Source organism: Prenolepis imparis, unplaced genomic scaffold (genome assembly GCF_030444845.1).
Source record: "Prenolepis imparis isolate NDT839.2.m4 unplaced genomic scaffold, iyPreImpa1.0 SCAF_10, whole genome shotgun sequence".
In the NCBI taxonomy this organism is placed as follows: domain Eukaryota; kingdom Metazoa; phylum Arthropoda; class Insecta; order Hymenoptera; family Formicidae; genus Prenolepis; species Prenolepis imparis.
Genome location: NW_028141168.1, coordinates 6,788,662 through 6,816,065, shown reverse-complemented (window position 1 = coordinate 6,816,065; position 27,404 = coordinate 6,788,662). Strand labels below are relative to the sequence as shown.

The window sequence follows — 27,404 nt, the reverse complement described above, 5'->3', positions numbered from 1 at the left end:
ATCAATGTACTATTAAAATCTATAATCGATGAATTTTTGACTCGTCTTAAAATATTGGAAATCGATACTTTTTACCGCTGACCCTATGCGACGCATCCTTAATTTATGTATAGCAAATGAAAAAGTTTGTACGCTTGTCTGCTTGGTACCAAAGGATTCTGTAATCAATGTACTATTAAAATGTATAATCGATGAATTTTTGGCTCGTCTTAAAATATTAGAAATTCATACTTTTTTGACGCGGACGCTGTGCGACGCATCTTTATTTTATGATTATCATATTAAAAAATTTGTACGCTGGTGTCTGAATGGTACGAAAAGATTCTGTAATCAATGTACTATTAAAATGTATAATCGATGAATTTTTGGCTCGTCTTAAAATATTGGAAATCGATACTTTTTACCGCTGACCCTATGCGACGCAACCTTATTTTAAGAATATCATGTTAAAAAATTTGTACGCTGTTGTCTGCTTGGTACCAAAAGATTCTGTACTCAATGTACTATTAAAATGTATAATCGATGAATTTTTGGCTCGTCTTTAAATATTAGAAATCGATACTTTTTTAACGCTGACTCTATGCGACGCAATTTTATTTTATGTATATCAAGTAAAAAATTTGTACGCTGGTGTCTGTTTCGTACCAAATGATTCTGTAATCAATGTACTATTAAAATGTATAATCAATGAATTTTTGGCTCGTCTTAAAATATTGGAAATCGATACTTTTTACCGCTGACCCTATGCGACGCATCCTTAATTTATGTATAGCAAATGAAAAAGTTTGTACGCTGTTGTCTGCTTGGTACCAAAAGATTCTGTAATCAATGTACTATTAAAATGTATAATCGATGAATTTTTGGCTCGTCTTAAAATATTAGAAATCGATACTTTTTTACCGCTGACCCTATGCGACGCATCCTTAATTTATGTATAGCAAATGAAAAAGTTTGTACGCTGTTGTCTGCTTGGTACCAAAAGATTCTGTAATCAATGTACTATTAAAATGTATAATCGATGAATTTTTGGATCGTCTTAAAATATTAGAAATTCATACTTTTTTGACGCGGACGCTGTGCGACGCATCCTTATTTTATGATTATCATATTAAAAAATTTGTACGCTGTTGTCTGCTTGGTACCAAAATATTCTGTACTCAATGTACTATTAAAATGTATAATCGATGAATTTTTGGCTCGTCTTAAAATATTGGAAATCGATACTTTTTACCGCTGACCCTATGCGACGCAACCTTATTTTAAGTATATCAAGTTAAAAAATTTGTACGCTGTTGTCTGCTTGGTACCAAAAGATTCTGTAACCAATGTACTATTAAAATGTATAATCGATGAATTTTTGGCTCGTCTTAAAATATTAGAAATTGATACATTTATGCCGCTGACCCTATGCGACGCATCCTTAATTTATGTATAGCAAATGAAAAAGTTTGTACGCTGTTGTCTGCTTGGTACCAAAAGATTCTGTAATCAATGTACTATTAAAATGTATAATCGATGAATTTTTGGCTCGTCTTAAAATATTAGAAATTGATACATTTATGCCGCTGACCCTATGCGACGCATCCTTAATTTATGTATAGCAAATGAAAAAGTTTGTACGCTGTTGTCTGCTTGGTACCAAATAATTCTGTAATCAATGTACCTTTAAAATGTATAATCGATGAATTTTTGGCTCGTCTTAAAATATTGGAAATCGATACTTTTTACCGCTGACCCTATGCGACGCAACCTTATTTTAAGAATATCAAGTTAAAAAATTTGTACGCTGTTGTCTGCTTGGTACCAAAAGATTCTGTACTCAATGTACTATTAAAATGTATAATCGATGAATTTTTGGCTCGTCTTTAAATATTAGAAATCGATACTTTTTTACCGCTGACCCTATGCGACGCAATTTTATTTTATGTATATCAAGTTACAAAATTTGTACGCTGGTGTCTGTTTCGTACCAAATGATTCTGTAATCAATGTACTATTAAAACGTATAATCGATGAATTTTTGGCTCGTCTTAAAATATTAGAAATTGATACTTTTTTGACGCGAAACCCTGTGCGACGCATCCTTATTTTATGTTTATCATATTAAAAAATTTGTACGCTGGTGTCTGAATGGTACGAAAAGATTCTGTAATCAATGTACTATTAAAATGTATAATCGATGAATTTTTGGCTCGTCTTAAAATATTGGAAATCGATACTTTTTACCGCTGACCCTATGCGACGCAACCTTATTTTAAGAATATCAAGTTAAAAAATTTGTACGCTGTTGTCTGCTTGGTATCAAAAGATTCTGTACTCAATGTACTATTAAAATGTATAATCGATGAATTTTTGGCTCGTCTTTAAATATTAGAAATCGATACTTTTTTGACGCGGACCCTGTGCGACGCATCCTTATTTTATGTTAATCGTATTAAAAAATTTGTACGCTGGTGTCTGCATGGTACCAAAAGATTCTGTAATCAATGTACTATTAAAATGTATAATCGATGAATTTTTGGCTCGTCTTAAAATATTAGAAATTGATACTTTTTTGACGCGAAACCCTGTGCGACGCATCCTTATTTTATGTTTATCATATTAAAAAATTTGTACGCTGGTGTCTGAATGGTACGAAAAGATTCTGTAATCAATGTACTATTAAAATGTATAATCGATGAATTTTTGGCTCGTCTTAAAGTATTAGAAATCGATACTTTTTTACAGCTGACCCTATGCGACGCATCCTTAATTTATGTATAGCAAATGAAAAAGTTTGTACGCTGTTGTCTGCTTGGTACCAAAAGATTCTGTAATCAATGTACTATTAAAATGTATAATCGATGAATTTTTGGCTCGTCTTAAAATATTAGAAATTCATACTTTTTTGACGCGGACGCTGTGCGACACATCCTTATTTTATGATTATCATATTAAAAAATTTGTACGCTGGTGTCTGAATGGTACGAAAAGATTCTGTACTCAATGTACTATTAAAATGTATAATCGATGAATTTTTGGCTCGTCTTAAAATATTGGAAATCGATACTTTTTACCGCTGACCCTATGCGACGCATCCTTAATTTATGTATAGCAAATGAAAAAGTTTGTACGCTGTTGTCTGCTTGGTACCAAAAGATTCTGTACTCAATGTACTATTAAAATGTATAATCGATGAATTTTTGGCTCGTCTTAAAATATTGGAAATCGATACATTTTACCGCTGACCCTATGCGACGCAACCTTATTTTAAGTATATCATGTTAAAAAATTTGTACGCTGTTGTCTGCTTGGTACCAAAAGATTCTGTAACCAATGTACTATTAAAATGTATAATCGATGAATTTTTGGCTCGTCTTAAGATATTAGAAATTGATACATTTATGCCGCTGACCCTATGCGACGCATCCTTAATTTATGTATAGCAAATGAAAAAGTTTGTACGCTGTTGTCTGCTTGGTACCAAAAGATTCTGTAATCAATGTACTATTAAAATGTATAATCGATGAATTTTTGGCTCGTCTTAAAATATTAGAAATTGATACATTTATGCCGCTGACCCTATGCGACGCATCCTTAATTTATGTATAGCAAATGAAAAAGTTTGTACGCTGTTGTCTGCTTGGTACCAAATAATTCTGTAATCAATGTACCTTTAAAATGTATAATCGATGAATTTTTGGCTCGTCTTAAAATATTGGAAATCGATACTTTTTACCGCTGACCCTATGCGACGCATCCTTAATTTATGTATAGCAAATGAAAAAGTTTGTACGCTGTTGTCTGCTTGGTACCAAAAGATTCTGTAATCAATGTACTATTAAAATGTATAATCGATGAATTTTTGGCTCGTCTTAAAATATTGGAAATCGATACTTTTTACCGCTGACCCTATGCGACGCATCCTTAATTTATGTATAGCAAATGAAAAAGTTTGTACGCTGTTGTCTGCTTGGTACCAAAAGATTCTGTAATCAATGTACTATTAAAATGTATAATCGATGAATTTTTGGCTCGTCTTAAAATATTAGAAATTCATACTTTTTTGACGCGGACGCTGTGCGACTCATCCTTATTTTATGATTATCATATTAAAAAATTTGTACGCTGGTGTCTGAATGGTACGAAAAGATTCTGTAATCAATGTACTATTAAAATGTATAATCGATGAATTTTTGGCTCGTCTTAAAATATTGGAAATCGATACTTTTTACCGCTGACCCTATGCGAAGCAACCTTATTTTAAGAATATCAAGTTAAAAAATTTGTACGCTGTTGTCTGCTTGGTACCAAAAGATTCTGTACTCAATGTACTATTAAAATGTATAATCGATGAATTTTTGGCTCGTCTTTAAATATTAGAAATCGATACTTTTTTACCGCTGACCCTATGCGACGCAATTTTATTTTATGTATATCAAGTTACAAAATTTATACGCTGGTGTCTGTTTCGTACCAAATGATTCTGTAATCAATGTACTATTAAAACGTATAATCGATGAATTTTTGGCTCGTCTTAAAATATTGGAAATCGATACTTTTTACCGCTGACCCTATGCGACGCATCCTTAATTCATGTATAGCAAATGAAAAAGTTTGTACGCTGTTGTCTGCTTGGTACCAAATAATTCTGTAATCAATGTACCTTTAAAATGTATAATCGATGAATTTTTGGCTCGTCTTAAAATATTGGAAATCGATACTTTTTACCGCTGACCCTATGCGACGCAACCTTATTTTAAGAATATCAAGTTAAAAAATTTGTACGCTGTTGTCTGCTTGGTACCAAAAGATTCTGTACTCAATGTACTATTAAAATGTATAATCGATGAATTTTTGGCTCGTCTTTAAATATTAGAAATCGATACTTTTTTACCGCTGACCCTATGCGACGCAATTTTATTTTATGTATATCAAGTTACAAAATTTGTACGCTGGTGTCTGTTTCGTACCAAATGATTCTGTAATCAATGTACTATTAAAACGTATAATCGATGAATTTTTGGCTCGTCTTAAAATATTGGATATCGATACTTTTTACCGCTGACCCTATGCGACGCATCCTTAATTTATGTATAGCAAATGAAAAAGTTTGTACGCTGTTGTCTGCTTGGTACCAAATAATTCTGTAATCAAGGTACCTTTAAAATGTATAATCTATGAATTTTTGGCTCGTCTTAAAATATTGGAAATCGATTCTTTTTACCGCTGACCCTATGCGACGCAACCTTATTTTAAGTATATCAAGTTAAAAAATTTGTACGCTGTTGTCTGCTTGGTACCAAAAGATTCTGTACTCAATGTACTATTAAAATGTATAATCGATGAATTTTTGGCTCGTCTTAAAATATTAGAAATCGATACTTTTTTACCGCTGACCCTATGCGACGCATCCTTAATTTATGTATAGCAAATGAAAAAGTTTGTACGCTGTTGTCTGCTTGGTACCAAAAGATTCTGTAATCAATGTACTATTAAAATGTATAATCGATGAATTTTTGGCTCTTCTTAAAATATTAGAAATTCATACTTTTTTGACGCGGACGCTGTGCGACGCATCCTTATTTTATGATTATCATATTAAAAAATTTGTACGCTGGTGTCTGAATGGTACGAAAAGATTCTGTAATCAATGTACTATTAAAATGTATAATCGATGAATTTTTGGCTCGTCTTAAAATATTGGAAATCGATACTTTTTACCGCTGACCCTATGCGACGCAACCTTATTTTAAGAATATCAAGTTAAAAAATTTGTACGCTGTTGTCTGCTTGGTATCAAAAGATTCTGTAATCAATGTACTATTAAAATGTATAATCGATGAATTTTTGGCTCTTCTTAAAATATTAGAAATTCATACTTTTTTGACGCGGACGCTGTGCGACGCATCCTTATTTTATGATTATCATATTAAAAAATTTGTACGCTGGTGTCTGAATGGTACGAAAAGATTCTGTAATCAATGTACTATTAAAATGTATAATCGATGAATTTTTGGCTCGTCTTTAAATATTAGAAATCGATACTTTTTTGACGCGGACCCTGTGCGACGCATCCTTATTTTATGTTTATCGTATTAAAAAATTTGTACGCTGGTGTCTGCATGGTACCAAAAGATTCTGTAATCAATGTACTATTAAAATGTATAATCGATGAATTTTTGGCTCGTCTTAAAATATTAGAAATTGATACTTTTTTGACGCGAAACCCTGTGCGACGCATCCTTATTTTATGTTTATCATATTAAAAAATTTGTACGCTGGTGTCTGAATGGTACGAAAAGATTCTGTAATCAATGTACTATTAAAATGTATAATCGATGAATTTTTGGCTCGTCTTAAAGTATTAGAAATCGATACTTTTTTACCGCTAACCCTATGCGACGCATCCTTAATTTATGTATAGCAAATGAAAAAGTTTGTACGCTGTTGTCTGCTTGGTACCAAAAGATTTTGTACTCAATGTACTATTAAAATGTATAATCGATGAATTTTTGGCTCGTCTTAAAATATTAGAAATTCATACTTTTTTGACGCGGACGCTGTGCGACGCATCCTTAATTTATGTATAGCAAATGAAAAAGTTTGTACGCTGTTGTCTGCTTGGTACCAAAAGATTCTGTAATCAATGTACTATTAAAATGTATAATCGATGAATTTTTGGCTCGTCTTAAAATATTGGAAATCGATACTTTTTACCGCTGACCCTATGCGACGCATCCTTAATTTATGTATAGCAAATGAAAAAGTTTGTACGCTGTTGTCTGCTTGGTACCAAAAGATTCTGTAATCAATGTACTATTAAAATGTATAATCGATGAATTTTTGGCTCGTCTTAAAATATTAGAAATTCATACTTTTTTGACGCGGACGCTGTGCGACTCATCCTTATTTTATGATTATCATATTAAAAAATTTGTACGCTGGTGTCTGAATGGTACGAAAAGATTCTGTAATCAATGTACTATTAAAATGTATAATCGATGAATTTTTGGCTCGTCTTAAAATATTGGAAATCGATACTTTTTACCGCTGACCCTATGCGACGCAACCTTATTTTAAGAATATCAAGTTAAAAAATTTGTACGCTGTTGTCTGCTTGGTACCAAAAGATTCTGTACTCAATGTACTATTAAAATGTATAATCGATGAATTTTTGGCTCGTCTTTAAATATTAGAAATCGATACTTTTTTACCGCTGACCCTATGCGACGCAATTTTATTTTATGTATATAAAGTTAAAAAATTTGTACGCTGGTGTCTGTTTCGTACCAAATGATTCTGTAATCAATGTACTATTAAAATGTATAATCGATGAATTTTTGGCTCGTCTTAAAATATTGGAAATCGATACTTTTTACCGCTGACCCTATGCGACGCATCCTTAATTTATGTATAGCAAATGAAAAAGTTTGTACGCTGTTGTCTGCTTGGTACCAAAAGATTCTGTAATCAATGTACTATTAAAATGTATAATCGATGAATTTTTGGCTCGTCTTAAAATATTAGAAATTGATACATTTATGCCGCTGACCCTATGCGACGCATCCTTAATTTATGTATAGCAAATGAAAAAGTTTGTACGCTGTTGTCTGCTTGGTACCAAATAATTCTGTAATCAATGTACCTTTAAAATGTATAATCTATGAATTTTTGGCTCGTCTTGAAATATTGGAAATCGATTCTTTTTACCGCTGACCCTATGCGACGCAACCTTATTTTAAGTATATCAAGTTAAAAAATTTGTACGCTGTTGTCTGCTTGGTACCAAAAGATTCTGTACTCAATGTACTATTAAAATGTATAATCGATGAATTTTTGGCTCGTCTTAAAATATTAGAAATCGATACGTTTTTACCGCTGACCCTATGCGACGCATCCTTAATTTATGTATAGCAAATGAAAAAGTTTGTACGCTGTTGTCTGCTTGGTACCAAAAGATTCTGTAATCAATGTACTATTAAAATGTATAATCGATGAATTTTTGGCTCGTCTTAAAATATTAGAAATTCATACTTTTTTGACGCGGACGCTGTGCGACGCATCCTTATTTTATGATTATCATATTAAAAAATTTGTACGCTGGTGTCTGAATGGTACGAAAAGATTCTGTAATCAATGTGCTATTAAAATGTATAATCGATGAATTTTTGGCTCGTCTTAAAATATTAGAAATTGATACTTTTTTGACGCGAAACCCTGTGCGACGCATCCTTATTTTATGTTTATCATATTAAAAAATTTGTACGCTGGTGTCTGAATGGTACGAAAAGATTCTGTAATCAATGTACTATTAAAATGTATAATCGATGAATTTTTGGCTCGTCTTAAAATATTAGAAATTGATACTTTTTTGACGCGAAACCCTGTGCGACGCATCCTTATTTTATGTTTATCATATTAAAAAATTTGTACGCTGGTGTCTGAATGGTACGAAAAGATTCTGTAATCAATGTACTATTAAAATGTATAATCGATGAATTTTTGGCTCGTCTTAAAGTATTAGAAATCGATACTTTTTTACCGCTAACCCTATGCGACGCATCCTTAATTTATGTATAGCAAATGAAAAAGTTTGTACGCTGTTGTCTGCTTGGTACCAAAAGATTTTGTACTCAATGTACTATTAAAATGTATAATCAATGAATTTTTGGCTCGTCTTAAAATATTAGAAATTCATACTTTTTTGACGCGGACGCTGTGCGACGCATCCTTAATTTATGTATAGCAAATGAAAAAGTTTGTACGCTGTTGTCTGCTTGGTACCAAAAGATTCTGTAATCAATGTACTATTAAAATGTATAATCGATGAATTTTTGGCTCGTCTTAAAATATTGGAAATCGATACTTTTTACCGCTGACCCTATGCGACGCATCCTTAATTTATGTATAGCAAATGAAAAAGTTTGTACGCTGTTGTCTGCTTGGTACCAAAAGATTCTGTAATCAATGTACTATTAAAATGTATAATCGATGAATTTTTGGCTCGTCTTAAAATATTAGAAATTCATACTTTTTTGACGCGGACGCTGTGCGACTCATCCTTATTTTATGATTATCATATTAAAAAATTTGTACGCTGGTGTCTGAATGGTACGAAAAGATTCTGTAATCAATGTACTATTAAAATGTATAATCGATGAATTTTTGGCTCGTCTTAAAATATTGGAAATCGATACTTTTTACCGCTGACCCTATGCGACGCAACCTTATTTTAAGAATATCAAGTTAAAAAATTTGTACGCTGTTGTCTGCTTGGTACCAAAAGATTCTGTACTCAATGTACTATTAAAATGTATAATCGATGAATTTTTGGCTCGTCTTTAAATATTAGAAATCGATACTTTTTTACCGCTGACCCTATGCGACGCAATTTTATTTTATGTATATAAAGTTAAAAAATTTGTACGCTGGTGTCTGTTTCGTACCAAATGATTCTGTAATCAATGTACTATTAAAATGTATAATCGATGAATTTTTGGCTCGTCTTAAAATATTGGAAATCGATACTTTTTACCGCTGACCCTATGCGACGCATCCTTAATTTATGTATAGCAAATGAAAAAGTTTGTACGCTGTTGTCTGCTTGGTACCAAAAGATTCTGTAATCAATGTACTATTAAAATGTATAATCGATGAATTTTTGGCTCGTCTTAAAATATTAGAAATTGATACATTTATGCCGCTGACCCTATGCGACGCATCCTTAATTTATGTATAGCAAATGAAAAAGTTTGTACGCTGTTGTCTGCTTGGTACCAAATAATTCTGTAATCAATGTACCTTTAAAATGTATAATCTATGAATTTTTGGCTCGTCTTGAAATATTGGAAATCGATTCTTTTTACCGCTGACCCTATGCGACGCAACCTTATTTTAAGTATATCAAGTTAAAAAATTTGTACGCTGTTGTCTGCTTGGTACCAAAAGATTCTGTACTCAATGTACTATTAAAATGTATAATCGATGAATTTTTGGCTCGTCTTAAAATATTAGAAATCGATACGTTTTTACCGCTGACCCTATGCGACGCATCCTTAATTTATGTATAGCAAATGAAAAAGTTTGTACGCTGTTGTCTGCTTGGTACCAAAAGATTCTGTAATCAATGTACTATTAAAATGTATAATCGATGAATTTTTGGCTCGTCTTAAAATATTAGAAATTCATACTTTTTTGACGCGGACGCTGTGCGACGCATCCTTATTTTATGATTATCATATTAAAAAATTTGTACGCTGGTGTCTGAATGGTACGAAAAGATTCTGTAATCAATGTTCTATTAAAATGTATAATCGATGAATTTTTGGCTCGTCTTAAAATATTGGAAATCGATACTTTTTACCGCTGACCCTATGCGACGCAACCTTATTTTAAGAATATCAAGTTAAAAAATTTTTACGCTGTTGTCTGCTTGGTATCAAAAGATTCTGTACTCAATGTACTATTAAAATGTATAATCGATGAATTTTTGGCTCGTCTTTAAATATTAGAAATCGATACTTTTTTACCGCTGACCCTATGCGAGGCAATTTTATTTTATGTATATCAAGTTAAAAAATTTGTACGCTGGTGTCTGTTTCGTACCAAATGATTCTGTAATCAATGTACTATTAAAATGTATAATCGATGAATTTTTGGGTCGTCTTAAAATATTAGAAATTGATACTTTTTTGACGCAAACCCTGTGCGACGCATTGTTATTTTATGTTTATCATATTAAAAATTTTTTACGCTGGTGTCTGCATGGTACCGAAAGATTCTGTAATCAATGTACTATTAAAATGTATAATCGATGAATTTTTGGCTCATCTTAAAATATTAGAAATCGATACTTTTTTGACGCGGACCCTGTGCGACGCATCCTTATTTTATGTTTATCGTATTAAAAAATTTGTACGCTGGTGTCTGCATGGTACCAAAAGATTCTGTAATCAATGTACTATTAAAATGTATAATCGATGAATTTTTGGCTCGTCTTAAAATATTAGAAATTGATACTTTTTTGACGCGTACCCTGTGCGACGCATCCTTATTTTATGTTTATCATATTAAAAAATTTGTACGCTTGTGTCTGAATGGTACCAAAAGATGAAAAGATAAATATTATAATTGTTGTATAATATGTAATTAACGTACAAGCTTTGGATCGAGAATGCGCTACGAATAATTCGAAACATCATTCTATCTTTGTTCCATATTAGTAGCACATTCTCGACCGCAGCTTATATTGTATAGTTGAAGGAAATAAATGGCGCGCGCGAAGCGCGCGCTTTGTAGTGTTCTAGTCCTTTCTTTAAAAAAGGCATGTTAAGTCTATTCTCGAATGTATCGCAGTCCACTCGAATGTATCGAAGTGTATTGTTGCTTCTTTTCCGCAATGCTGATTGGCTCTCTGTCGATTTGCGTTGTATGTTATATTCGTAGCATCGAAAGGCTCTCATCGCGAGGGTTAGCAGTTAGCAGTTTGACAGTTAGTCCAAAATAAAATAAAATAAAATAATAATATGTTTTAAATAATATGTTATAATACTTTAAACTTGATTAATATTTTCGCGGAAAAGAGGCAACAATACTTGCGAGAATCGACAAAATATGTCTTTTTCAAAAAAGAACTAGAACAACAAGCGCGCGCTACGCCATTCATCGATTTTATATAAAAAAGAATGATGTTTTTATATAAAGTTTGTTTAAACTTGATTAATATTTTTTGGCAGAAATCAGATGATTAAAGCATTACATTGCTAATTAAATTTTAAAATAAAAATATGTTATAAAAATTAAAATAATAATTTTATAAATAATATGTTATAATGCTTTATCTGCGATTAATATTTTTTGACAGAAATCAGCTGATAGCTGTCATAAATATTAATCGAGTTTAAAGAATTATAATATACATTATTTGAAAACATTATTATTTTAAATGTTATAACATATATTCTTATTTTAAAAATTAATTAGCAAATTCACGTTTTAATCAGCTGATTTCTGTAACAAAAATATTAATCGAGGATAAGGTATTACAACATATTGCTATTTTAATTTTATAGTTTGCTGAATTTGCCCGATAAACGTTTAAACTTGAAAAAATTAAGGCCTCTATAAAGCCTAATAGAACATTTTTTGTTCTAGGCTGTATAGAAGAGATATTTAAAAGATTTCTTCAAGACCTACAAAATGAGCCGACAGAAAATGTTCTGGGCTTTATAGAGGCCTTAATCTTTTCAAGTTTAAACGTTCTTTTAAAGATCTCTACAAGACGAACTTTTAACGATCTTTTAAAGATTTCTTCAAGACAAACAAAATGAGTCCTCATAAAATGTTCTACGACTTACACAAACCTTACTTTTTGAATTCAAAGTTTAAACGTTTTTTGCGAAAATTAAGGCCTGTGTAAGTCATAAAACATTTTATTTGCACGTGTTTCAAAAGTCTCTTCAAAGTCTTAAATTTTAAATCAAATTCTAAAATAAAATTCTTTCTGTAAAATATTATTATTTTATTATTATGTAACATATTTTCATTTTAAAATGTATTTAGCAAATTAACGCTTTAATCAGATGATTTCTGTCAAAAAATATTAATCAAGTTAAAACAAACGTTATATATAGATATCAATCTTTTTCAATCAAATCAATAAATAACGCGCGCATAGCGCGCGCTTGTTACATCGAAAAGTTTGTACGCTGGTATGCTGATGGTACCATCATAATGTGCAGTCAATGTAATGTTAAAATATATGAAAGAATAATTTTTGGCTCGCTCTAAACAATTGAAAATTAAAATTTTTTAACAGCGGATCCCATACGGCGCGGATTCATTTTACGTATATTAGATCAAAAAGTTTTTACGCTGGTATGCTGATGGTACCATCATAATGTGCATATAATATATAGTTGAAATATATACAAGATTAATTTTTGGCTCGCTTTAAACAATTGAAAATTAAAATTTTTAAACCGCGGATCCCATATGGCGCGGATTCATTTTACGTATATTACATCAAAAAGTTTGTACGCTGGTATGCTGATGGTACCATCATAATGTGCAGTCAATGTAATGTTAAAATATATGAAAGAATAATTTTTGGCTCGCTCTAAACAATTGAAAATTAAAATTTTTTAACAGCGGATCCCATACGGCGCGGATTCATTTTACGTATATTAGATCAAAAAGTTTGTACGCTGGTATTCTTATGGTACCAAAATAATCTGCAAACAATACACTGTTAAAATATATAAAAGATTAATTTTTGGCTCTTTTTAAAATATTAAAAATGGATACTTTATAGTCGCGAACCCATTAAAACTCAGATTCATATTATGTGTATTAAATGAATAAATTTGTAGGCTCGAATTTATTTGGTACAGAAACAATCTGCATATATTGTACTATTAAAAAAAACAATCGTTTAATTTTTGGCTATTTTTAAAATATTAAAAATTGATACTTTCTAACCGCGGACCCTATATAAAGCAGAATTATATTGTGTTTTAAACGAAAAAATTTGTACTCTCGAATCTGTTTGGTATAAAAGTAATTTGTATAAAATGTTCTATTAACAAAAAACACGTGATGAATTTTTTTCTTTTTTTAGTATATTTAAAGATGAATCTTTGTAACCGCGAACCGCGAACCCTACACTGCGCAGACTTATATTATGTATATTATATAAAATAATTTGCATGCTCGTATTTATTTAATATAAAGAGCCAATATAATTTATCGCTTGTTTTTTTCAATAGAACGTTGTTTGCAGATTATTTTTATACCAAATAGATACGCGTGCAAATTCTTTTATTTGATATACATAATAAAAGTTTGCGCCATATAGTTTCAGCTGCTACAAAGTATCCATTTTTGATATTCGAAGAATAGCCAAAAATTTATTGCTTGTTTATTTCGATAGTACATTGTATTATATATATAAAAGTTATCTGTGCAAACAATGAAATATATTATTCGTGTTTTAAGTAGTAAACATATTATTTGTAATATTATTTATAACATTTTTAATTTTTATAACATATTTTTATTTTAAAATTTAATTAGCAAATTAACGCTTTAATTATCTGATTTCTGTCAAAAAATGCTAATCCAATTTAAACAAACTTTATATAAAAATATCATTTTTTTTTATATAAAATCGAGAAATGGCGCGCGCGTAGCGCGCGCTTGTGTCGTTCTAGTATATATATAAATGTGTACATAAATGTATGTATATATATATATATATATATATATAAATGTGTACATAAATGTATATATATATAAATGTGTACATAAATTAAAAAGTTAAATGTAAAACGGTGACATAAAATAATGTAGTAAATGTAAGTAGTATAGGTCAATAAAAGTAGTATAAATCAATAAAATATTAAAAGTTTATATTTATAATAATAAATAATAAGCAAAATTAATTAATTTGAAACATTATAATTAAGGGATTAAATGCAAAACAGTGATATAAAATAATGATGTAATCAATATAAGTGGTATAGGTCAATGAAAGTAATGTAGATCAATGAAAGTAACATAAGTTAATAAAAACACTATCAATCAATACATATAACAATAAATAATAAGCAATATTAATTAATTTTAACATCATAAATTAAAAAGTTAAATGCAAAATGGTGACATAAAATAATGTAATAAATGTAAGTAGTATAGGTCAATAAAAAGAGTATAAATCGATAAAATATGACAAGTTAAAATTTATAATAATAAATAATAAGCAATATTAATTAATTTGGACATCGTGATTAAAGGGTTAAATGCGAAACAGTGATATAAAATAATGGTGTAATAAATATACATATATATACGCGAAAAGATATAGCAGCGTTAAATTAATCATTTATGAGATATTGACGCTAAATTGAGAATAAAATAGTCCATTGATTTTAAAATGGAATCGCGCATAATTCTGTATTCGCAAGCTACCTACAAGTTGCCTCTTTTTTGCGATGTTGGTTAGCTGCCTCAATTTGCATTGTAAATTATATTCATAACATCGAGAGGCTGTCATTGTGAGTGTTAGCAGTTTGACAGTTTGTCCAAAATAAAATAAAATAAAATAAAATAATAATATGTTTTAATACTTTAAATTCGATTAATATTTTTGACAGTTATTAGCTGATTTCTGCGTCAAAATATATTAATCGCGGATAAAGTATATATACATATATTATAACTATATATTATAACATATTATTTTATTTACAATACATTATTATAATTAAAATAATAATATATTTTAAGTAATATAATATGTTATAATACTTTATCCGCGATTAATATTATTGACAGAAATCAACTGATAACTATCAAAAATATTAATCGAGTTTAAAGTATTATAACATATTATTTAAAACATAAAAAATTATTTTATTTTATTTTATTTTGGACAAACTGTCAAACACACTGCTAACTCTCGCGATGACAGCTGCTCGATGCTATGAATATAATGCAGTAAATGCACAACGCGAATCGAGACAGCCAATTAGTATCGCAGAAAAGCGACAACAATGTCAATAACATGCCTTTTTTTAGAAAGGGATATATATATATATATATATATATATATATATATAGTATATTAATGTACACACACACATGTAAAAAACATAGATTTTTTTGGTACATTTTTTATCGTTCTACCAAATTCACGAGTTCATGACGTAGCGGATGTTCCGGGCCATGGTTCAATCTCGAAAAAATGGGACGATAAAAATAATAGTTTACGAATTCACGATAAGTCTCTTTCGCGCAAGAAGAGATGAAAGACTTCCGTTACCGTTCTGAGAGGCAATTTGGAAGTTTGTGACCCGTAACATCATTAAGGAAACGGCACAGTACCGGAAATTCAGCACCATGTCTTTTTCACACTTTAATCCTTTTGTCGGATTGTAAATGCGGACGAATTTCTTGAACCGTCTTATCATGCGTGAATTCGTAACATGATTTGATGACTACAGAATTTAATCATTATAATCATGATATTCTGAATTAGTTGCAATTAATATGTATTGAATTAAGTAAGATCTTTAAATAATTTTCGATGTAAAACACAGGTATGCGAAATCACTGGTACAATGTTTCATAGTTTTTTTGGAAGATCAGTCTGTGTTACAAAAGGAAAAAATTAATAAGTTTTAAAAAAAATCTCACGATCTCCTAGATTTTTGTGTCTATTTTCTCATTAGATAATATAATGTATCAGAGTTACTTTTTACGTGTGTTTTCCGATTAAGAATGCACGCTTCTTAAAATCTCGTGAGCATATAGGAAACAGTGATGTTTTAATTTGGTCAAAAAATTTGCATTAAGCAGAAATTTAGAGATCAATTAATGCTACAGCACTATAAGATATCTACAACCTTTTGCGCTATATTAACTTTTATTATATAGTATATTCTGTAGTCCACTTTGGCCTTTGTATGTTCTACTATATAATTTCATATACATATCGTATTTTATCGTCGACTAGTGTAGGCCTTGGATTATTCTGAAAATATACGGAGAACTATAAAATATTATAAATATAGGTTTAGAACTCTATAATCTCGAAGCTAAGATGATAATTATGACAATTTTTATTACAAGTATAGGATTATTGATACGATTTTGAAACTTGGAGGAAATCATAATGTGTAATTTCACATTTTGTAGCTCTAATTTTCTTAATATTATTAGTATTATTTTCTAAGTATTATATTATGTGGTCATATATTTTACTATTTTATTCTCATTTTCTAAGTACTTCTTTCTCATTACGGTCATATTTTAAATAACATCTGCTAATATGTATATTAATATTTTTATCAAAAGTCGGAATGAAATGTTGAAGTGACATTTAATAATACAGACATTAACAAACAAAAAATGCATCAAAAAAGAATTACTTTTCATATTTTTTTTTAATTTTAGATATTTGATCCGATTTCTAAATTCCTCTATCACATCATAATTTTGAAAAATTTGGAAATCAAAATCGTACTCGGCATAAAAAAATTTTTAAGGAAAATGATCATACTCTTTCTCATTCGTTCGAGAAAAAGTTTTTCTTTCTTGAAATATATAATTAATTTATTTTATATAATAGCATCGCATATTGTATAAATTACGAAAATTACATGTTGTATACAATCGTTACAAAATAACGTTGCAGAATAAACATTTTCGCATATCCTGTTGCGATCAACACAGAAACTTGCTACTTCGCACCCTGAAGAGTTAATTTCCATATTCAATGTATACAATATACGATGCGATTATATAAAATAGATCAATTATATATTCCAACAAAAATAAATAAAAAAAATAAAATAATTTTTTTCTCGAACATAAGAGAGAGTATGATTATGTCCCCGAATTTTTATTTTAATTATGGTGCGAATTTTATCAGTAGTACATATCAGTCATATATCTCGCGAGAAGAGAGAAACGTCGCATCGTTTTACGCTTTTAAGCGACGCGGTGCGTTATAACGCGTATAAACTCGGAGCAACCACGCGCACATGTACCGTAATCATAATTGTTACCTTAATTACATGTGGTCAGTATGCGTATTTATACGTTCTCCTAATCTTACTCCGAGATCGTTTAAAGACCAAATCGTCCTACACTATACGAAGCGCAACGAACACTATATTACTCTTTGATCTTTCCGTTGTGTGTCACTCAGATAAACATTTTACGAAACGCATTGTTTTTGACATAAGTAACACAAGTTGCTTAGTAAAAGAATTATTTGCGACGAATAGAACAATATAGTTATATAATAAATATATTTTTTATAATAATTACTAGAACAACACAAGCGCGCGCCATTCCTCGAATTTATATTAAAAAGAATGATATTTTTATATAAAATTGTTTAAACTTGATTAATATTTTTGATAGAAATTAGCTGATATGTTATATTTTATAAAAAATATGTTATAAAAATTAAAATAATAATGTTATAAATAATATGTTATAATATGTTATAATACTTTAAATTCGAATAATATTTTTTGACAGAAATCAGCTGATAACTGTCAAAAAATATTAATCAAGTTTAAAGTACTATAACGCTTTATTTAAAATATATTATTTTATATCATTTTTATTACACTATTATTTTAGAATTTAATTAGCAAATTAACGCTTTAATCAGTTAATTTCTGTCAAAAAATATTAATCAAGTTTAAACAAACTTTATATAAAAATATTCTTTTTTATATAAAATCGAAGAAGGGTTGTTCTAGTTTCCTTTCAAAAGAGGCATGTTATTAAGTCGATTCTCGTAAGTATTGTTACCTCTTTTTTGCTAATGTTGATTAGCTGCCTCGATTTGGATTGTGTGTTATATTCATAGCATCGAGAGGCTGTCATCGCGAGAGTTAACAGTTTGTCCAAAATAAAATTAAATAAAATAATAATATTTTGTAAGTATATAATATAATATGTTATAATTTATCCGCGATTAATATTTTTTGACAGAAATCAGCTGATAACTGTCAAAAATATTAATCGAGTTTAAAGTATTATAACATATTATTTAAAACATAATATTATATTTTATTTAATTTTATTTTGGACAAACTGTCAAATTGGTAACTTTCGCCAGATGTTATGAATATAATGCACAACGTGAATCGAGACAATTAATCAGCATCTCCGAAAAGCGACAACAATGTCAATAACATGTCTTTTTTATACAGGGAATATAAATTATATAAATAATTATTATATAATATATAATTATTAATAATGATATATAATATATAAATTGTTATTATATGTATAATATAATTTAGATATCATTACAAAATATTTTTATCTTTCCTCTTGTTTTAGAATTTATTACATCTCGAAAAAATATGGAGAACGTATCAAGTATATATGCATAATTAAAAAAATAATACAAAATAATCTCAATTATCTACGAATCCAAAAGACGCGTTCGGAAAGATATTTTCATCTCTTATATCTAATTTCTAAACATCTATATCGTTTTGTATGAAATGTATCTTTGCGTTAGAAACAGAAGGTTTATTTTCTTGTCTAACAAATTATGACTTTGAGACAACTTATTATTAAGTTGATTACATCTATCGAAGAGATGCATGTGATTGTGTATATTATTATAATGTTTCTCGCCGTCTTTACAATTTAAGCAATATAATTGATCGAATCGCCTTTGCGTAGCGAAATTAAAATAATCTCTCGTGCTATTTAAATGCTTCGCGAACGAGAATTACATTAAAATTATACTATTGTGATTAACTGAAAACTACTGTTATATCTTGAATCTGTTACTTTTGATAATTGTCGCATGCGTAAACAGAGAAATAGTCTGCCTGCTTTCAGAATTATACTGACAATGAGCGATAAATGCATCATGAGATCCTCCCAAAGTGAACCGGGAGGTAGGAACAATGATGGACATTAATCGTGTTCGTATCCTTACACAGGATTACCATATTACACCGACCGATTAGCATGGTACAACTGTTGCATATATTAGCATCTCTCATTTGGGGGGTCTCGAGGCTTCACCCTCTTCTATCTCTTGGCGGACGATGCGGAAGTTCTCGGAAGAAAGTATCCTCCGTATTAAACGACCGAATGACGCTTCCGCTCCAGCGGAACGCGGCGTATGCAGAGATCGAGGTCGCCGTCCTAGAAAATGTCGAATGTTAGCACGACTTCACGTTCCTCGCGTGAGAATGCCCTTTTTCAGATGGTACCTTTGCTTGGTGATTTCTCCAGAGCGCTCTGAAAGAGTTCTCACGGTGAATAATGCGTGCATTTGTAACATTCTAGGGCACCGTCTGTCAAAATAAATGACGAGAGAGGAATGACTGTAATAATTAAAATCGAACACTATTATTCGATGTCGAATTGCTTTCGACGGTGTATAATTATAAATCCAATCTCTTCTAAATTGGGCGTCTTGCGCAATAAAAAGTTGATAAGTTAAGATCCTTTCAAGATGAAAAGAATTTTAATATGAGACTCCTGAATTGAATTTATTGTTAAACAAGTTATCAATTTTATAAATATATAAATATTAATTTATATATTATAAATATATATATTTATTTATATATTATAAATATATATATTTATTTATATAATTATATATATTATATTATATATTATAAACATGTGTCTATAAATGTTTTATATATGTTTTACATTTAAAAATTGTCTCTTGCAAAGATGTTGCGTTCGTTAAGGAAGGACGTTCTTGAAAGGACTTTTGGATAAGGACTTTGGATAACTTTGGATAAATTTGAACAGATTCGCGTCAGCGCAGAACAGGGTGGTACCGAAAACGGCGTTTAAATGAAAATGTCGACACGGATTCGCACTTTAGCCGGAAACCAAGCGTAGTGCCTCGTGAGGCTCGTGAGAATGAGAGGAATCGCGTGGAAGGTGGAGGCAGAGGGAGGAAACACTCGCGGTATCGCGGTATTACAATCGTGTTAGAGCAAGGACACGAGGAGGTGAGCGAGTAAGCTCGCCCGACAGGAGCGAAAAGAAGGGATCCGAATCCCCACTATTAAATGGCCCGATTGCAGCTAGGCAAGAAGGAGCTACATTGGGGGCGGCTCGGCATCATCCAGTCTCAGTGCAATTCTACCATCCGCCAAGTTACATGGTTAATACCAGAAGTGTGTGAAGAGACCCAAGTGCCTCATCACCGGCTGGAGAGGAGACTTCGACTCGACGAGGATGAGTTGACAGCTCGAAACAGCTGATCCAAAGGCGGCGAAGGCGAACTAGTTCGAAGCTCGATAGGGAGTCTTTGCCCAAAGTAATTGACTTCATTTTGATATATAATTTTTTTTTTTTTTTATATAATATCGAAGAAAAAATGGAACCTCGATGAATGACTTTGAGAGATACAACGGAGAACAAGGTTAACGCTCTAGCTCTCGTCTGAACAATATAACTGTACCGAAGATTGTGTAACATTCACGGTATAAATCGAGCACACGTGCGAGTTGTGAAAAAAAAATTAATTTATTTCACGTCCGTAATTAAACAGCGAGGAGTGGAACATATAAATTGCATTTTCAAGACCTCATCGCGGAAAAGTATAATATTTAAGACACATTTCCACTCGGGAAACGCAGACGACAGGCATCGTGATTGTTCAGCGAGCGGTAATTCGAGACTTTTATTTCTTGAATGAACCGTGCGAAGAGAGAGAAAGATTGCGGAAAGTGTCTGCGCCGGCGTAATGACATGTAGATTGAATACTAAATGAACGGGGCCGTGAATGATCCGAAGAAGAGTCCCACGTTCCCACAATTAAGCCTGTCTGCACCGCAAAAAGAAGCCTAGTCTTCAGTCTCAGTAGTGTCAGTAGTGTCCTGACATTCGTCAAGTAATTCTTGGAGCAATTCAAGAACACGGGATCTTTACACTTCCTTGTAGATGATACCGATATTAAAACCGTTAAGAAAAGAATGAGATATGTAATTGATCAAGAAAATTTGGAACAATTCGATTGTGAGACTGAGAATTCCAGGGAGGCTCCATCGAGAAACGAGCGCATAATTACAGTCCTTTGTAATATATTCTTACACTTGTTTCGCTCGTTATTTTTTTTTTTTTTTTAATTATTACATAGTATGTGCAATTATTTTTTTAAATATTCACACGCGCGACTGTGGTACAAAGTATACTGTAATTCCAGCTCCACGTGTAAACCGAGGTGTGAACGCAAGTAATGGAAGCGAAGTCGGAAGAGGCAAATATACATACACAGAAGTATCTCCAGATGTTTTCGACGTGCCTGTAATCGAGACGCGCAAATTGTCCCCCTAATGAAACCAAGAAGCGTGCGAGAGTAGAGTAAAGTGGCGGGGGAGAAAAGAAGGTTGAAACGAGAGGCACTCATGAATAAGCGCAGAAACGCGGAAGAGTGACTGTTGATGACACTCGACTCGTATCAAACGATGCGGCTGAAGAAAGGAAGAGGACAATGGGACGAAATTCGTTTTGCCGAAGACAATTGAGGTAGGGAGGGACTCTTTTCGTGTCGTGAATGAACAATTGTGATGAAACGGAACGCGGTTAAACGTGGAGAGCCAGAGGTCAAAACGTGAGATCAAACGCGAAGGCGCGAAACTTGACAAGAGTCCCCAGCTACGGAGGAGGTCCAACTGCGGAGGAGGATAACCCGGTAAGGAAGAAAGGAGAAAGGGCGAAGTAAACCGTAACCACGAGAGAGGAGATCGGGAACGTGTAGCAGTGGATATATCGAGTGTCGATCATTGAACTAGGAGTATCAAATTGTTATATCGGTGCCGCGATGAGAGAGAAGCCACTTCGTGGGAGAACGTTATTGGGTCGACGTCGTAAGTAAATAATAAGCGTTCTAGCGTCTCTGATAAGTGGACGAAGGGGAAGGCGAGCCGGAGAAATTGTCTTGGACAGGCTCGTAAATATGCGAGGGATATCGCTGGTGGTGGATTTCAGAGTAGAACGATAGAGAACAGGCGGATTCGTGCATGCATTCGAAAATATCACTCTGATGAAAAGTACTTCTTCTTCAGATACCAATAAAGTTCGGAGACACGTTTACGATCAATTGTCGTCGGAATAAATCGGAAGGGAAAACAGAGAGATGATGTCAGACGAGTCTGAAGGAAGATCTCTCGTGTGTTTGACAGAAAGAAGATAAGACACGACTCGATTAAAATTATTAGAAGAGCGAGTAGTTCGGAAGGAAGATTTCAGCAGGAGAAGGAGCTTAAAATACATATTTACAAGACATTATCACTGCTGTTTTCACAATTATTATATAAAATATAACGAGACTCTCATAAGAGGCGTAGAAACAAGGAGCAAGATTTCTCGTCCCTGTGAAATCTTCTTGGATATATAAATATACTCAAGATTGTGAGAATTGTAGAAGAAGAAATATATTTACCATTTGCGGTAAAACGTCGTCGCGCTTTAAAGTAAGACGCGAAGAGACTACAATGAGAGATGTTAAACCCGAGGCTCAACGGCGCGTGCCATAACACAGGAGGGAGAGAAAACAATAAAATGTAAATCGCCCAGGGGTATTCCCGTTATTCTAACAAAGCGTGTTAAGCGCGTTAAACTGCGAAGGTAAATTGCGGTGTGAAACGGAGATCGTCTCTCTCTCTGTCTCGACAAACCGCACTATAAATTATATTACGAGAGAGGTAAGAGAAAGTCGCGAGAGAGAGAAATATCAAGGATATCGTACGCTGATAAGGTACATCCTGAATAATCGGGGTGGTGAGAGGCCCCGCTCGCTCGCTCGCGAGCGGAAATTCGCTTTATTAATCTATCAGAAGAAGACGGGATCTCTTCTCGGCAGTCCCAGAATATATATCTACGATTTGAAATTCCGATGTCGGTTGTTCGAATGAGCATTACACGTCTGATTTACATAGACGTTCTCGTAGACCAAACTCGCTCGTTCAGCTTTGGAAAATTGGAGCGACCGGCCGGAAGTGTATCGTCGTAAATACTTGAAGAGCCGAGGCGGATAAGAAACGCGAGAGCGGCGCAATGAAGCGAGGAGAGGCAGGACTGGATTCGTTTAGTTTTTTCGTCAGGAGGAAAATAATGAGAATATACTTATGCGATCTCTCCTAAGTACAGCCCGGTCTTGTGAAACGACAGAGCAGCAGCAACAGTTACAATAATTGTCACGCTCGTTGATCGAAAAAATTTCATTGTTTTATTATTCTTGTATTATAGAGAAAAATGGTAAAAATATTCTAAAATATCAAATTATCTTATTTAATGATACTTAAATGTATATATCGCAATTTTGACGCGATCGCTGATTTTCTTTGACGACAAAAAAAATTTCGAGCGAGAAGAAATAACGAGAGTAATAACGGATATGCCCGATAAAAACGGAGGAATTCGGGATCGTGTTCCGTTCCGGAGAGGAGCAAGGAAACATTCTATTATTATTAATTCCAGCATCGAATCGTATTTAATACGCGCGTGACCCGAGGAGAAAAATCGGATTTACGGGCTCTTCGCGTCTCTCCGTGCCTTAATAGAGCGATTATCCCGGCGGTATATTATAGCGGCACATTGATTATTAAGACCTTAAACTCCGCGATTAACCGGCAGCGACACTCATTATTAACCCGCCGTTGGAGAAAATTGTGCCGTGGAATCGAGAAATGTTCACTCACAGCCCAGTGTGCGTATATATGTATCCATGTATGGGTCAAACATTATCACGAACACGTGTTTAGAGAAAAACTCCACGGCGGACAAGACGACCCACAATCGTCGAATGATCCTGATTTTTTTTCCCCGAGGATGCTACGGTAAAATAATCCTCTGGGACACCTGTAGACGCAGATGTCTAGTCTAGGATGAGTAGTCCGTCGAGGGTATTACGTATTTTTCCTCGTGCATACATGCCTGCATCAGTCATTCAGAAGGAACATCTATTATAGACGAGGTGTTGATGGTTTTGCGCTGATGCGGCGATAAATCAGCCTGACATTAATCGCGATACGTCGCTCCTCGCATCTGAATAATCGCGCTCACCCTGATCGAACCTGAGGAGAGGAAGAGGATCCTATTAGAAGGCAATCGAAGCGATGGAATAAGGAACAGGCTGGAAAGATCGGAGATTTACAGGTATATTCCCTTTCGGCTGTAATTTTCACGATAATTATTATAATTACAAGCAATATCTTACATTACGATCTTTCAAAGTCATCGATTTATCGTAAGCACGTTCGAGATGCGCATAGATTTATCGAGAACGAATTTTCATCGAATGCAAATTTCTCTTTTGCATGTAAAATGTGCACTCTTTACCTCGAAAGAGCAGGAGAAAAATCGTGAAGTAGGTACCTTATAAAAAAATGTATCAAATTTTTATTTAAAAGACAGTTGTAACACTTTACACGCAATTGCGTATTCCGTACATTCGCCTGCATTTTATGTAACATCTGGGAGTCTTAACGAACGAAAATGAATGGTTCCCAATTAACGTTACGACGTTGATTAATTCTAATTTATTTTGCGCGAATAATGAACACACATACACATGTCTTGCCTCTATTTTCTAACTTTCGTCTCGCGTTAGCGCCCCTTAATCTGATGTTTCATGCCAGGCTTGCTTTGCAGATTGGATGTCTCGCCTCACAAATCTCGCCAGCCGTGTAAACGACTCATTGAGATGCGAGAAACTGCTGTATCATCGCAGATGATCGTCTTCCCGCCTACGGAATCAGCCTTGTCCATCGCAGATCGATGCTGAAAAAAAGGCACTGGATATGAAATTGCGGGATTTTCACGCATTCTCCAGACTCCGCATTCGCGGCGATAGAGAAGTGACGAGCAAACGTCGATCGTGAAAATTGGAGACTCATCTGTGAAAAAAAGAGGTAAGTCAATCTCTTAATTAATATAAAAAAATAGAAGATATAAAAAATATATTGAAAAATTAGATTTAAAAAATTTGAATACATGTAAGATACACATATATTTTTTTACATGAATGAAATGTATATTTTTGACGATATTAGTGTTTCTGTTTGTAGATAGGACCTTCTTCGGAAGGATTAGAAAGATTTGCCGAGAGATTTCAAGTTTTTCCATGATTAAGAAAATATGTTCTAGTTTTCCTACTAGAATATAATTTTCCTATAATTACTCGGCAAAGAAATATTGTAGGCAATCATAGAGACAAAACTTTCTATCCAGAAATGAACCTTAGAAAGTATACTCAATTGAATATATTAAAAAACGTTGATAGTTAAAAATTGTTACACAAATTTTCTAATGTGCATAAATATAACATTAAAATCTTTTACCCACGTATAATACAACATCTTAGTCAACCACTTTATGTATTGATACTTATTGCTTTAATTATTTTATTATTTATTTTTCATTTTTTGTTTTTGCAATCTTAGTTTTTTAGAATTTGAATTATGGGTTTAATATATATTATGCATATATAATTTATATGGCAGAATTAAATGCATCTTTTCTAGTAATCAGAGATAGTGTTTACTGATGCAATTATCGAATTCTGCACGAAACACATGAAACATTAATGATATAGCAAGTATTTCTATAGTGAGAGAATAAAAGCATTTAAAGGAGCGCGCAGATTAAGACCTCAGCAATCCGTTAGAGGAAACGAAGTGGATCGTTTGATTTGAATTTCATGAAGGAAAACACTGTTAGATGACTATGCACCACTGTTTACAAACAAATCAGTTTAAATATCAGTTTAAATTCGTACCTTAGTACACGCGATCACTTTCACGCAACTCATTGTACACTTTGAAACGGATGACTGATAATATAAATTATCAGCTTCTTCGTCTTATCATTATCAACATATCATATATATTTACACAGCATCTTGATATGTTTTAACAAGTTTGTTAAATCTACGTATTAGCGTTTGCTGATTATCCGCAATTGTTTGATAAATAAACAAAGAGAGATAAAACATTTTTTCTGATAGTAATACAAGAGCACATTGCAAACTTGTCAATCGCAATTACTTTTAACTAGTTGCCACTCTTGAAAATAAATGTTGTTCTAGTGTACATAAATCGATTAGACTCTCCTCGATGCAATTAATGTCTTTCATGAATGTCAATGTTATATTACTACTCGTTCGTCTGACCTTTCTCGTTATCGTTTGCTTTCGCCATTATAGACTTTCGATCTCTCGGCGATCGATGACCCTTGTTCGTTCGATCATTATTCATCCATTCACAACAACTCATACAGGCTGTTATTTTAAACTCACGTATCGCACATTATCTTTTATCTGAAAATATTTTTTACTCATTTAAAATTGATTTCTTGTCTGTCAAAACTTACTTACACCCATATATCTTTCTTCAATAAGCTTGTAACATGAAATATTTATTAATTTTATGACTACCTTTCAAGTTCAAATCTATTATGTCTAGATTCGGTAACTGAGTCTAAAACTGAAATCCGCTAATTGTAAATTAACATTAGCATCGTAAATAAATGGAACAAAGTTTTACAACTCGTGAATTATTGATACGATATTGAAATATTTCTTTATAAAAATTCTTATTCCAATTTTCATAACAAAGATTATGATAACGTATGGATTCACGCATATGCATAACTGTCAATAAATCTTTGGAATGTATATGTATATGCAGTGATTCTACGAATCGTAAAAAACAAATAAAAAACTTATTGGATTCTAATTTAAAAATTTTAATTTTCAATTTTCAATCACATTTCATATAACAGTCTCGCGAATCATTCTTATTACACGGTGAATACGGGCCAACGTGTTTATCGATTTATGACACACGTGGATGTAAGTATACTACGACATATGCCTTCGAGCAAATTCTATCTCTCGACAAAGA

The 27,404-nt window shown here is 32.3% G+C and overlaps 1 long non-coding RNA gene across 1 annotated transcript; it reads right to left on the bottom strand.

The window, feature by feature from the left end:
- Positions 1 to 24,908: 24,908 nt before the first annotated feature.
- On the bottom strand, positions 24,909 to 26,353 carry LOC145942023 (uncharacterized). The gene is made up of 2 exons (XR_014426287.1): positions 26,279 to 26,353; positions 24,909 to 25,397 (listed from the first exon to the last, which is right to left on the bottom strand). It is a non-coding gene; the product is annotated as an uncharacterized LOC145942023 (long non-coding RNA).
- Positions 26,354 to 27,404: the final 1,051 nt, after the last annotated feature.